This window comes from Puntigrus tetrazona, chromosome 22, assembly GCF_018831695.1.
Source record: "Puntigrus tetrazona isolate hp1 chromosome 22, ASM1883169v1, whole genome shotgun sequence".
Classification (NCBI taxonomy): Eukaryota; Metazoa; Chordata; class Actinopteri; order Cypriniformes; family Cyprinidae; genus Puntigrus; species Puntigrus tetrazona.
The window spans coordinates 15,350,319-15,363,415 of record NC_056720.1 but is presented as its reverse complement, the minus strand read 5'-3'; the positions used below and the strand labels follow the sequence as shown (position 1 = coordinate 15,363,415).

Below are 13,097 nucleotides of genomic sequence, written 5' to 3'. Positions count from 1 at the left end.
CTTAAAGATAATTAGCTTTATGACTGCTTTTAAAGAGTGCACATTGTAATTTTTTTTTAATTTTTAAATCATGTGCATTTAGTTTATTGTATTGTGTTATTCAGTATTACAGTATCTGTGTGGTTACTGTATAAATTACAATATCTAGAGAAGATGTTTTAGAGATAGAGATTATTGGAATATATTTTTTGTTTTCTAGTAAACAATTAAGTATTGTTAATTAGATTTAAAACATTTTAAAAATGACCATTTAACATTTCTAATATGCTATATGCTATTAATTAGCATATAATAATATGCTAATTAATTAATATTGTTTTTATATAATGAAATGTATCAAATTCGTCTTGCATTTTTTCTGTACGGATACAGTATGCACGCTAATTTTTGTATATGTATTTATAAATATTATAAATTATATTTAAAATTAAAACGTAATTTAAACTAAATGAAATTTTAAATGTTTAAATTAATATTTAATGTTTAAATCATGTTTGTCCAACTTAATGTGCTGGTGTGTGTGGTAAATAAAAATTTATTTATGAAAATAAATAATAAAATGTAAATGTATTTATTAAATATATATTTATTCATTAAAACATTTTAAAGTAATGTTTTCAAATATATATATAAGTATTATTTTATTATTATTTTACATTTTATCTTTTATATTCATATTTTAGAATTTAAAAGTAAATTAAGTTGAATATATTTAACCATAAAATATTTTTTCATATTTAATATTAAAATGTTTTTTCTTCATCAGCCATCCAGCCAGGATAAAAAATATTATTTTTTAATTACAATTGACAATGAATGTGAATTTTTAATTAACAAAACGTATGCGTATATATATATATATATGTGTGTGTGTGTGTGTGTGTGTGTGTGTGTTTAGAAAGTTCAAAAAACATTCTGCCTTTGATATAAATTTAAACTATAATAATTTTTCGTTTAATCGTAGCTCACATGCGATTACGTCCAAAGGCATTACAAGTGTACTGCTCTTTTTAAAAGAAGTGTGCTTCTTCTTCTTCTTCTTCAGTAAGTGTCATTACCTCAGGAGTCAAAGAGAGAGAAGGTTTGGCTCGTCTTTCCCACCACATCTAAAAAAGCCCGACTTTCTTTGGGTACGTGCCACTCTTACTCATAAACCCCGGCTTGGAAAATACTTCCAGTTAACGGTGACCACCCTGAGAAGTCTCGGAGTTATAGATTCAATAAATTTTGCATTAATTTTCAGTTTCGAAGTTGGTGTTCTGGCGAGACTTGGGCGCTCGACCCTATCGAGTTTCTCAGGTATCTGCACGAGACCTTTTTTTTATTTGACGGTTAATCCACAATTGCTTTTTTTTTTCCGTCTGAAGTGCTGACTTCTCCGGAGAGGACCGGAGAGGGCCGTCTAGGTCACCGGAGGACTGCCCATCTAGGACTGCCCATCTAAAAAAAAAAAAAAAAAAAAAAAAAAATGAGGTCGCTCTTTTCTGCTGTTTCGCCAAAATCCGTCCCGGGGTCGAGCCGGAGACGTGGGGCCCCGGACCTGCGTTTGTTCGTTTCAGGGACGCTTTGTGTGGAAGCGGACGAGAAAACTTCTCCTTAAAATCCATAGTTAGGGCACACTTCAGTCATGAAATACCGTGATATACCGTAAGCATTTGGTTTTACTGTAACTTTATTCATTTCAAACTAAACACTGCGAAAACAAAAACCCGTTTTTATTACAGGTTAAAACCGGTTAAAACGCAATTAACTACGGTTTTGCTACCCTGACCGTAGTTTAACCGTGATATTTTTACTAAAACCGTGATTATGCTAATCAATACGCACTTCTACTACAGTACAACCGTCGTTAATTTGCGTACATTATTTTATGTATTCTACTATTTTCCATTTTTATAATATAATACAACATAATATCACGTAACGTAATGCAATGTAATGTAATATTAGGGTTTTTCATTTAGTTATTGAAGCATTTCGGGTAAAATTGGTACAGTATGATCCGCGTTCGCAAAATAATCGGCCTCGCTTACGTTACGACTAAGTAAATTAAGCTAATTTTCAGCTAATAGTCTTTAAATGGTGGCTTGGCGCGTTGGTTGGTGTTTTTTAATGTTTTATTGTTTAAATCGGCATGATATGAACAATACTTACAACCGCGTTTTGTATTTATTGGCGTTATTTAACATACTACCTCTCTGGTTTGTTACAGTCTCATCCGGGGGTTTGGACTGTAATGATGGCGCCTGATCGATAGCCATATTTGTCTTACAGTAAACGCGCTAAAGTATTTATGAATTATTTGATTCCCCGCTCCAAATAAATCAGAAGCGCCGTAGAGGTCAGCGTAATGAATAGCTTTATTGAAATGGCGTTACCCCGCGGAAGGAGAGCAGAAACGGTCGCGCGGATCAATCGGGCTTGCATTATACCGCACTTAGCGAGCGCGCGCGCGTGAAGAGGTCCGCGCGCGCGCGCTGCGGGAGTCCTCGTGCTCGGCGCGCAGCTGGATCGTGAAGGATGCGGCGAGACAGATGTATTGTGATGCGCCGAAGGTCGGGCTTCATTGTGTGACTGCAGCTCGTGTCTGTTTAATCTGTACGCCTCCACGGCGACCGTCCAATAGACCCCCACCGCACACGACCCCCGTTCATCACGACGAAACACTCTAATTGTGCCCTTTAGAGGGGATACTGAAGAGAAATGATGCGTGTACCTACGTTTTATGGACAGACAGATAGAAATGTGAATTACATAATATGTGTGTGAGTGTATATATATATATATATATATATATATATAGAGAGAGAGAGAGAGAGAGAGAGAGAGAGAGAGAGAGAGAGAATCACATTGATTATTCACATTGATTATATATATATATATATATATATATATATATATATATATATATATATATATATATATTATGAAAACAATTATTTGTGTAATAGCATAATTAAAATGAGTATTACTGTAATTATTAGTTTATTAGTAATATTTAGTTTTATATGGAGAGCAATGAATTCTGTAATGATATAATTTATATAATTACTACTGTAATTATTATTCATAACAACATACGTATTGTTAATGTTTAGATGTGTATAATTGTTACATATAATTAACATTATAATTGTTATTATTATTATTACATTGTGTCAAATCAAATATATTTATGTTTTATGTCAAACAGTTCTAAATATATGAATAGAATTATAATAATAAATAGCATACATACAATTGTAATAAAATCTGAATTGTATAATTACACAAATTCTTACATAATACAATTTAATAAATAGCAAAACTAATACACACATAATTATTCTAACTATAATAAAATATATATTATACAAATATCATTACTATAATAAAATGGAAAAGCAATTGCTATATTTGGATACATTTGGCATTTTTATTGTTATTAGGAATAACATACATTATATAATAATATAATTTATATAATATAATAATGTCATTATTATGTAATAGAATAATATTACTAATAGTATTTAATTCTACATTTTTCTACAATAGTTATAAAATATATATTCATATAATTAGCCCAATAAAACAGAATTACATGAAATATTACATAATATAATTTATAAACAATACATAAACACACATGATCATTTTGACTCGATGTACAGATTAAAGGCAGCTTTTATTATTATCCCCTGGCATAAGATGCATGAAATAACGATGCGATTAATATAATTATTGTAAGAATTTGTGTACAACCGAACATACTTTTGATTAATAATCACCAAGTCAGCTTAATTTTTATTATTCGAAATAACATAAACCGATCGATCTCTCACATACAGTAACGAGCTTTAAGCAAATACGGGCTCGGTTTTCATTCGGCCCCGACTTTAAGAACTTATAATAGAGTCAGCTGTTTATTATACTTTTAAAATAGCTTTACAAGCCACCGCGAGGATAGGCTTTCCCTCGAAGAGACGTCTCAGCGTCTGTTTGCAATCAGCAGCTCAAGTCGCCTAAATCATGTGATGTCATCTGGCGTTGAGAGCGCTCAACACGTGGGAGGTATTGAGGCGGGAAACATGTCGAACAAGCGCCTTCCTCGCCGTGGTCTAGGAAATGTGGGAGCAGGACGGGCAGCCATCAAAACACTGCGGTCAGCCGCCACTTACGCTGCAGGCAGAAAATAAAGGAGGCCTCGGGGAACGCTCGAGGTGGCTCAAAAAAAAGGCCTTCGATAAGACGACTAACGCGCCGCTGTTGTTGTTGAAACCGGCCCAAGTCTGACCCTAAAGCTGGGCCGGTTTAGGGCTTTCTCTCCCGTCCAGCTGTGATATTAACTGAAAACGATTAGGCCGGGACCACACGGGCGGCCCTCGGACCGATGCTGAGACGAAAAAGGGCGGTATTTTTAGGCCGAGAGATTTACTTCATCGCCGTGAAGCCCGTTTAAGTGCCACCTATGTAGAAAACGATTTTGATGTATGTCATTTGTAGCCAATTATGGAAGGGGAAAGTTTTTGGCGACGCCATATTAATCATGACTCCCGCGCACGACGAACATAACGTTTCTCTTGTACTCAAAAAATTATATGAGAGGTCGCCGGCTCGGCTTTGATTTTGGTTTTAAGCTACAGTGTTCCTTATGCACTTGTAAATTTACATAAGCTTTTAACATTATTATTATTATTATTATTCAAACGAAATATAAGCGTGAATTTCATGTTTCATGGACAAATGTGCTTTAGAAAAAGGTCAAAAGGTCGAGTGCTTGTCTATGGCCTTGGTGGAGGTGTGACGTTTAGTCTTTTTTTAAGATAAATAGATGTAAATATACAACTTGATCGTAACTTAAATGTTGCCAAAATAAAAAAAATGATTCCTTTTAGTGTCTCCCATAATTTCAAAATGACTGTATTTTTTTAAAAATATTTCAATTTAAAAATTGTAATTATAATTCTAAAATTATAATTGTAATTTTATAATCACTACAACGCCGTGGAGTCGTGGAGTGGCCAACTTTTTTGACGCTCTCGGCCACTTTCAGCACTTTCTGAGCGCCGCTTTCAATCCTATAAAGCGCCACGCAAGCATTTAAACCCATGAATTAAAAACGCTTTTGTCTTGTAAATGAGGCACAGTGTCACGGAAAGTCAACAAAGAAACATTTGCTGAAAGATGAAGTGCTGCTACATCTAACAAACCCTAAGTAACTGATTTTCTGATTTGTCTGGAAGTTCCTGTTTTTATTTTTATTAGGTTGCCAAAACACTTATATACTGTGTCCTAGGCAATGGCATTAAAATAGTCCTTAATAGACCGTAATTGCACAAAGCTACGAGAATACTTCTTTGTATGCAAAGAAAACAATTATTTTCCGCCGTTTGGATAGTGTCACGTACGTAAACGGAGCGCCATTTACATTCAGCATGCTAGTGCTTCCTGTTGTGCACAGAACATTTTCTCGTAGCTTCGTAAAATTAACCTACTGATCTCCTTACTACGCTTCTAGGCCTTGAATGCGGCGGTTGCATTGCTGTGTACGAAGGGAAAGATAGCTCTCGGGTTGAATTCAAAATATCTTCGTTTGCGTCCTGAAGATGAACGAAGCTCTTCCGGGTTTGGAACGAAATGAAGGTGACCAAAGGTTTAGGTTGAAATAATTAATGACCAAATTGTCATAGTTGCGTGAGCTATCCCTTTAAACGGCCCTCCTGACGGGGGTGGAGACAGGGCTGAATCGTATCGTAGTATTTGTGCATGTCCTGATCGTGCTCTGCGCTCAAGTGCAACGCCAACAGATGTCCGCAAACACGAGCTTCTTTCCTGCTTCTGGTTGCTAGGCTACGCTTTCTGGCCTATCTGCTTCCTCTCTCCGGACTATGGCTCATTTCCGTACGACGGTGCAAAAATAGCCGAGCCCTCTGCACCCGTCCATGTTGTTTCTTCCTCTCTGCGCTCCACGACATCGATCAAGCCTGTTCCTGGGCTTCCTATCTCTTCCTGCGGCCGACAGAAGCGGAGAACCAGTCGGCTTTTGACCCCGTTTGATTTTTACCCGCCGTTTCACCTGTCGGGGGCCGCGATTTCTTCATAGAAAGCTCTCTCTTTTACGCACCAGACGCGTTCCTTCCCTCGCGTTCGCCGAGAGGGAAACACGACACCTTAAATATACCGTATAAGAATATCTGGCTCAGCGCTCGGCGTTAAATAAGTCCATGTGGGCCTCCTTCGCGATCTCAGGCCTTTATTTCGAATCCGGGCTCCTGCCAAGCCTGTCTTGTTGTTGTCTCTAAATGTGTTATTCCTCGCTTCTGATTAATGTCGCTCTCCGCCGCAAGATGATGTTTGAAACATGGTAATCAAGACGTAATCCCCAAATCCCTGTGTGGTCGACACGAGCGAATCTGGACTTTCTCATGGGCCTTTTTTCGCCGAGCCTCTTGGAAACGAGGGGAGGCATGGAGCGGAGCCATGCCAGGTTCTGCAAACTGTGGCATACGCACTTTTTCCCAAGCCACAGCTCGACCGGTGCAGATTGATTTCCACTTCTGTATTTTTGCAGAAGGAGAAGGTAATAAACTCCCGCGACCGGGCTCACGCAAAATATACACGTCTTTGTTTTCGTAAGTGGCAGTGTTTTGCTAAGCAGATTGGCCGCGAAGGGTCTCCATCGTCCGTCTGATTCGTCGTTATGATCTAAATTTAGAATTTTTTGCGTCCGAGCGACTTCGGAGGAGACGCACGCGCTTTTAAACGTATTCGTGACATCAGCTTTATTTTTACGAGGTGCGCGTCTCCTCTGAGGAAGCTCGAGCGTCTCTGGTGAACACCAGTTGTTTGCCCTGTTGGTTTGCTCCGCAGATATTTCCTGAGGAAAACAGACCGCTTTAAATTCGCTGCAAACTCCTTTTCCCGTAAAAACTCAACTTGAGCCGACAATAAAAAAAATCTCACGCTGAATTTTAGTGTCGCACTGCAGAAGCTGTTAGAAATGCAGAGGCGTGTGATATGAAAATATTGTGGAACTTTAAAGAGGATGTATTAATTTACAACATTAATACACTGTGCAAAATATATAATAAAAGTTTTATATTTTACAAGTCTCTCCACAAAAAAATTGCAGTCTGGATTCGGTATAGCTGATTCGGTGTTTGATTTAAAGTATATTTAAGTACAATGACCAGCTGACTGTGCATTATTACTTTATTTAAACTATATATATATATATATATATATATATATATATATATATATATATATATATATATATGTATATATATATATATATATATATATATATATATATGTATATATATATATATATATATATATATATATATATACATATACTGATTGGTATTATTATTACTATTATTATTGTACACATATTAGATTTAATTAATTTATACATAATGTGAAAAATCTGAATTTTAGATAGATGTGTAGTAATAGAATTATTTCCTTATTTTTATTTATATTAAACTTAATAATATTGTGATTACACATTATTCTTATTCCATTTTTTTATTAATTTACATATAATGTAAAAAATAGAATGATTTATTATTTATTACATTCTTTATTTATTATATATTTCCAGTATTTTTTATATCATTTTGCTATTATTATTTATTTATTATTTATTACATACCTTTCTATTATATTTAATATTATTGTGCATTTACAATGCATTATAAAAGTAATAATTATAATAACAATAGAAACCACATTAAAAATAACATTTCTTTATTATTTGTCTTAATTTTAAATAAATATGTTCTTATATTTAAAACAATTTGCTATCACACGTTATTATTATTATTATTATTATTATTATAAACAATTTAATAATTACAAATAAAAATATTATAATATTTATTGTAAGAAATAATAAAAAATGAATATAACTTTTAATGGTGTTTCAAATTAATCTGCCTTTAAATATTAAAAACAATCTGTCAAAAATATATCAAATGAAAATGTCCAGCTCTAGCAGTCAGATGAAACGTTCTCTGCGGACAAAGCACTAAAATCAGTCCCGGGACGTCAGAAGTAAGGGGGATGAGAGGAGGTTTTGAAGGGGTGGAGACCAGACTGCGATGGCATCTTGCTCTCAGAAGATTCATCAATGTCTTTCCAAGCTCCAGAGAGCGGACATGCTGACTTGTTTTATGTGGGAAGGGCTTGGCAGGCCGGAGGGGGCCTGCGGTCTGATTGTAAAACATGGAAGAGGAACATGTTAAACGTATTGATACAGTCATGTCAGGAAATCCCATGACCCACCACCTCCTTAGTTTCCGTTCCAGTTTCCATTACCGTAGGCCATTACAGTCTGTCTGGGTTTGCCTCGCTTGGAAAAAGCAGCGTGTCGCAGCCAGGTGACTTCGGAAACAAAAATCCTCATTAACATCAAAAGAGGAAAATGCGTCGTGCTTTAAAAACAAATTCTCGTAAAAAAATTAAAAAAACCCAAATACCTACATTTTGTAACGAAGTCAAGGAAATTTGATTATAGAAATATTAGATCAAAGGGGAAAAAGTCTCATTCAGAGCAGGATGCTGCTATATAGTCCCCATCAATCAAAAGAGGTCTGACTGGAGACTATAGAGCCTTGATGAGATGAAGAGAACCTGAAAGAAAGCACTTTAAGCGGTGTACCTGTGCTTCGGGAGTCTGCCGGAGTCAAGGTAAAGGGCCCATTACTGCGCTGCCTATTTCTTGGACGTCAGTAGATATCATAGCCTTTGAAGGATGATTCAATTTCTGCCCACTAGATCTGTTTTCCCAATTTCTGCCCTGATTTCTAGTAAGATTTGGCCGCACACAAAAAGTTACTTTGATCCAGCCAATAATTTCATCTGTGATATTCTCACAAAAAAAGGGACAAAAGGTTTTAAACCACCATTAGCATTTTTAATAGAAGTTTTTTAAATTGCGTAAATTAAACATATGTATTACATTGATTTATTTATATTTATTATTTATTTTATTCTCTCTCTCGGTGTCATTTTGTGGTTGAATTTAACATTCATAGTTTTGCCGTTGCAATGTAAATCTAAATTTAGATTTTAAAATAATTAGATATTACACCTCATTGATATTTAATTGAATATATTTAGTCGTATAATAATAATAAAATGCATTATTAACATATATTAGTTACTCTAGGAATAAAACATATAATAAGAGACCAAAGATCTTGAACATGTATTACGTAAACTGCATTAAATATATTTTTAAATATATATAAATATAAATATAAATTTATTTGTACATTCTTAAATGTTATATTAATTATACTGTTAATTTTTATTCATTGCATATATTTAAATTACAAATGCTCATACATATTAATATAAAGTTGTATATTGACCAAATATTTCACTGTATTAATATTTTATTGTTTTGTTTATTTTAAGAAACTCAGGAATCCAAAAGTCTGAGAGCACCAGAGAAAACACTTCAATTTTTAATTTATTATTTATAATATTTTGATATATTTAAACTTACACACACACATATATATATATATATATATATATATATATATATATATATATATATATATATATATATATATATATATACACACATTTTTTAAATCCCTAGAACTCAGCACTAAGCATCAGCAAACCCTGTCATATCGTGCGATCACAGGAGAAAAGATTTTAAGGGGAGGATATCGGTGTGACCCTCGGGGGCCGTGTACAGCTGAACATGCTGTACCTCTTCCTGTTTGGAGCCATTTATCTTATCCAGTGTTATCAGTCGTTTTACTACGTTCTTACGAATGTAGCACACGAACCGAATTACAGCCTTCCACCGCATAATACAACACACCAAAAAAACTACCGAAAGCCGCAGCTCTTCCCAAAACAAGTTTCCAGTGTCACCGGCTTTGATGGATGGGTTCCCATTGGTGTCCCGTGGGTTACGGAGGGGGGGAAGAGCCGGCCTCCTCAGATCTCTCAGCAGAGAGCCGAACACAATGGAGGACGGCTATGCGCTCCGTACGAGCGCATGTGGCATTCGCAGGAAGCCAAGACTACAGGGTGTGCTCTCTGCAAAGATCCGATTTCCACATTCTTCCCTTCTGCCACACCTAACTCCTTAATTGTCTGGCCACAGACAAAGTATTTTGAGACCACACCGTGGCGAGCCAGTTCTGGATGTTTCGTTTGGGCCGGCACCAGAAGCTTTGGTCGAGATCGGTCGGGGCTTGCGTGCAGGACTTCTCGGGAGGAGGGAAAGCAAGTGAGATTATTCGGGAGCGTTGATGCTAAACACGCGGCGTTACTCCGGCATTGATATCAGCGGATTGTGTAAGAGCGTCTCTTCATATTGAATTCGAATCGATGCGTTGGTTACATCAGATAAAAAGATGGCAGACGTCGTCGCATGCATCTTGCATGAGGAAACCTTGGCAGCTTTCGTCCGATTGCTTTCCTTTCATGTCCCCCCCCCCCTCCCCCTTTCTGATCAATAAAGGTCTATTTTCTCCCACACAAGGTTTCCCATTCAATACATCTGCCAGGGGTTTTAAAAACATAGAAGCATGATCCATTTATTATCGGCCGTTACCGTGATCTATCTACCAAGATTTCCTTTATACTCCCGCCATTGGTGGATGGCCTGTCAATCAAACCTCGCAAAGGCGCGCAATTGGCCAGCGCGTATCCGCCCCGGCCCCGTCAGCCAATGAGAGCGCGTTTTCATTTAGTGTCTTTATTTGTCGCTGATGCACATTTCACCGCTTTGTTATTCGGCTGAATGCGTAATAAGGGACGTCTGACAGGACCGTGAATAATGGGGTTGAATATTTCATTGGGTATAATATGCTGACCCGAACCGATAGGTCGATGCTTATGTGTCAAAATGGCTGATTTGAATGTGAGTCAATAGGGCACAAATATGCCGCGTGGCTTATGGGACCTCCTGCTCTTTATGTATCAGTAGGTTGTCTTTGCGATTGAACTTTCAACGTGTTTTGATGAATCGTCTCCTATACATATAGGACTAATAAGCCACTTTGAACTACTGCTATTTTCAAGATATACATTAGACACTTACATTTGGCATAAATAGCCTTACGAAGGAAAACATTTTAAAAACATTTTATTGCTGATTGAATTATATGCATAAAATGTGTAATGTGAGTATTTACAATGTTTTATTCTTGGAAATGCAGTCTTATTTCCGATAATTGTGACCTATATAGTATCATTCAGAAGTCTTCAGCTAATACCGTATTTGTGTTTATCTGATTGATCGGATTCATTTAAGATTTCTATTTCAAATAAATGGCCTTCCAGACATTTTCTATTCATCAAACAATCCTGAAAAAATGTATTACGGTTTGCACAAAAATATTAAGCAGCACTGTTTTGGATATTGATGGTAGAAGTAAAGCAGCATGTTAGAATGATTTAAGGATCGCGTGATGCTGAAAAATGAAGTTAACGATGCTGAGAATTCAGCTTTGATCCCAGGAATAAATTGCATGTTAAAATATATTAAAAAATTAGAAATTTTTCCTGAAAGAACACATCATTTGATACATACGTACTTGTACGCATTCAAGAATATTGAAATTCCTTATGTATTCATTTTACACTGAATTTGTTGGGTTTTTAAAACTAAGCCCTACAACTTCTCTATGAATAATTAAATCTGAAAAACACATCTGAAATATAATAGTCTCATTCCCCTGCTTTCTTCTTCCCTCAGGTCTTGACGTCACTTGCAAATAGGTGTATTGATTCAATGAAAATATTCAGAAGCATGCATCTCCTGAATGTGCTTAGCAGAAGGTTCCTGGCGGTCAGCAGAAAGAATCGGGAGCGTTTTGTCCCTGTGATAAATGGAGCGCTCTGACAGGTCACTTCTCCCCCCACCCAACCCTCCCCGAACGCCACAATTTGTTCCCCACAGAGGGCGGGAGACGAATCTCTGCGGGTGACAGATTTATTGGTATCCACATGAGGCAAAACACCTCAAAGTCCCTGTAAAGGCCCCGGACCACTGCGGAGAGAGATTGAACCCCCATTTATATCCAGTTGAATCCCAGTAAAATATTTCATGTTTCGTTCGGCGTCGCCCCGAAGACCTGGAAACCTGGATTTCGTGGAGAACAACATTTATTTTCACAAACGATGGCGTCTAACTATTAAATGAAAATCAGATGAGATTTGCCTCCCCCTTAGGCCATCTAAACAATACAGCACTACATAACCTGCTCATCAACGGACCCTCTGCAGCGGATGGGTGCCGTCAGAATGAGAGATGATAAAAACATCACAGTAATCCACATAACTCCAGTTCATCAGTTAATGTCTTCTGAAAGGAAAAGCTGCATGTTTTTTTTTTTTTTTGTGAAAATAATCTATTATTAAGGTATTTTAACTTTAAATAATATCTTCAGTCTAAAATATGAGTCCATAATCCATAATAACACTTCTTCTAGTGACGAAGTCCATCTCCTGTTGTCCTCTCACACATTTGTGACCACAAACTCAGTCGCAAGCGTCAATATATATGGAAAAATGTGAATAAATATGCTTTCAATTGTATGATATGGTATGAATGGTTTGTTATGACAGCAGAAAGAAACATTATGGATAAAGGACTCGTATCTTAATTATGGATTCGTTATTACAAACACCTCACAAGATGTTAGCCCCTGGACTGGAATGGTTTGGATGTACTGTGATGTTTTTCTCAGCTGTTCAGACTCTCATTCTGACGGCACCCATTCACCGCAGAGCATCTGCTGCCGTGCAAGTGACGTAATGCCGAAATTCTCCAAACCTTTCTCATCTGCATCTTGGACGGCCTCGGGGTGAGTACGTTTTCAGCTAATTTTCACTTTAGCGAGAACTTTCCCTTTAAAATATTCACCCGTGTCAACAGCGCGCTTTTCCCGATGTGGAGAAACACATGCAGAGGATTTCTGGCTGTCTGCAGGAGCTGGAAGTGATTTTTACTGGGCACTGGTGCACAAAACATGAATCAGGGGCCGTTTTTTTGCGCGCGACGGCCCACTTCTGAGTTCACAGGTGTCCCGGCCACAGAATCCACCTCAGAGAATGGCTCTAATTAATGGTCG

General features: G+C 36.7%; 1 long non-coding RNA gene across 1 annotated transcript; it reads left to right on the top strand.

Annotated features, from left to right (window-relative positions):
* Nucleotides 1–9,625: 9,625 nt before the first annotated feature.
* LOC122327147 lies at nucleotides 9,626–12,643 on the top strand. The gene is made up of 2 exons (XR_006247600.1): nucleotides 9,626–10,314; nucleotides 11,720–12,643. It is a non-coding gene; the product is annotated as an uncharacterized LOC122327147 (long non-coding RNA).
* The last annotated feature ends 454 nt before the right edge of the window (nucleotides 12,644–13,097 follow it).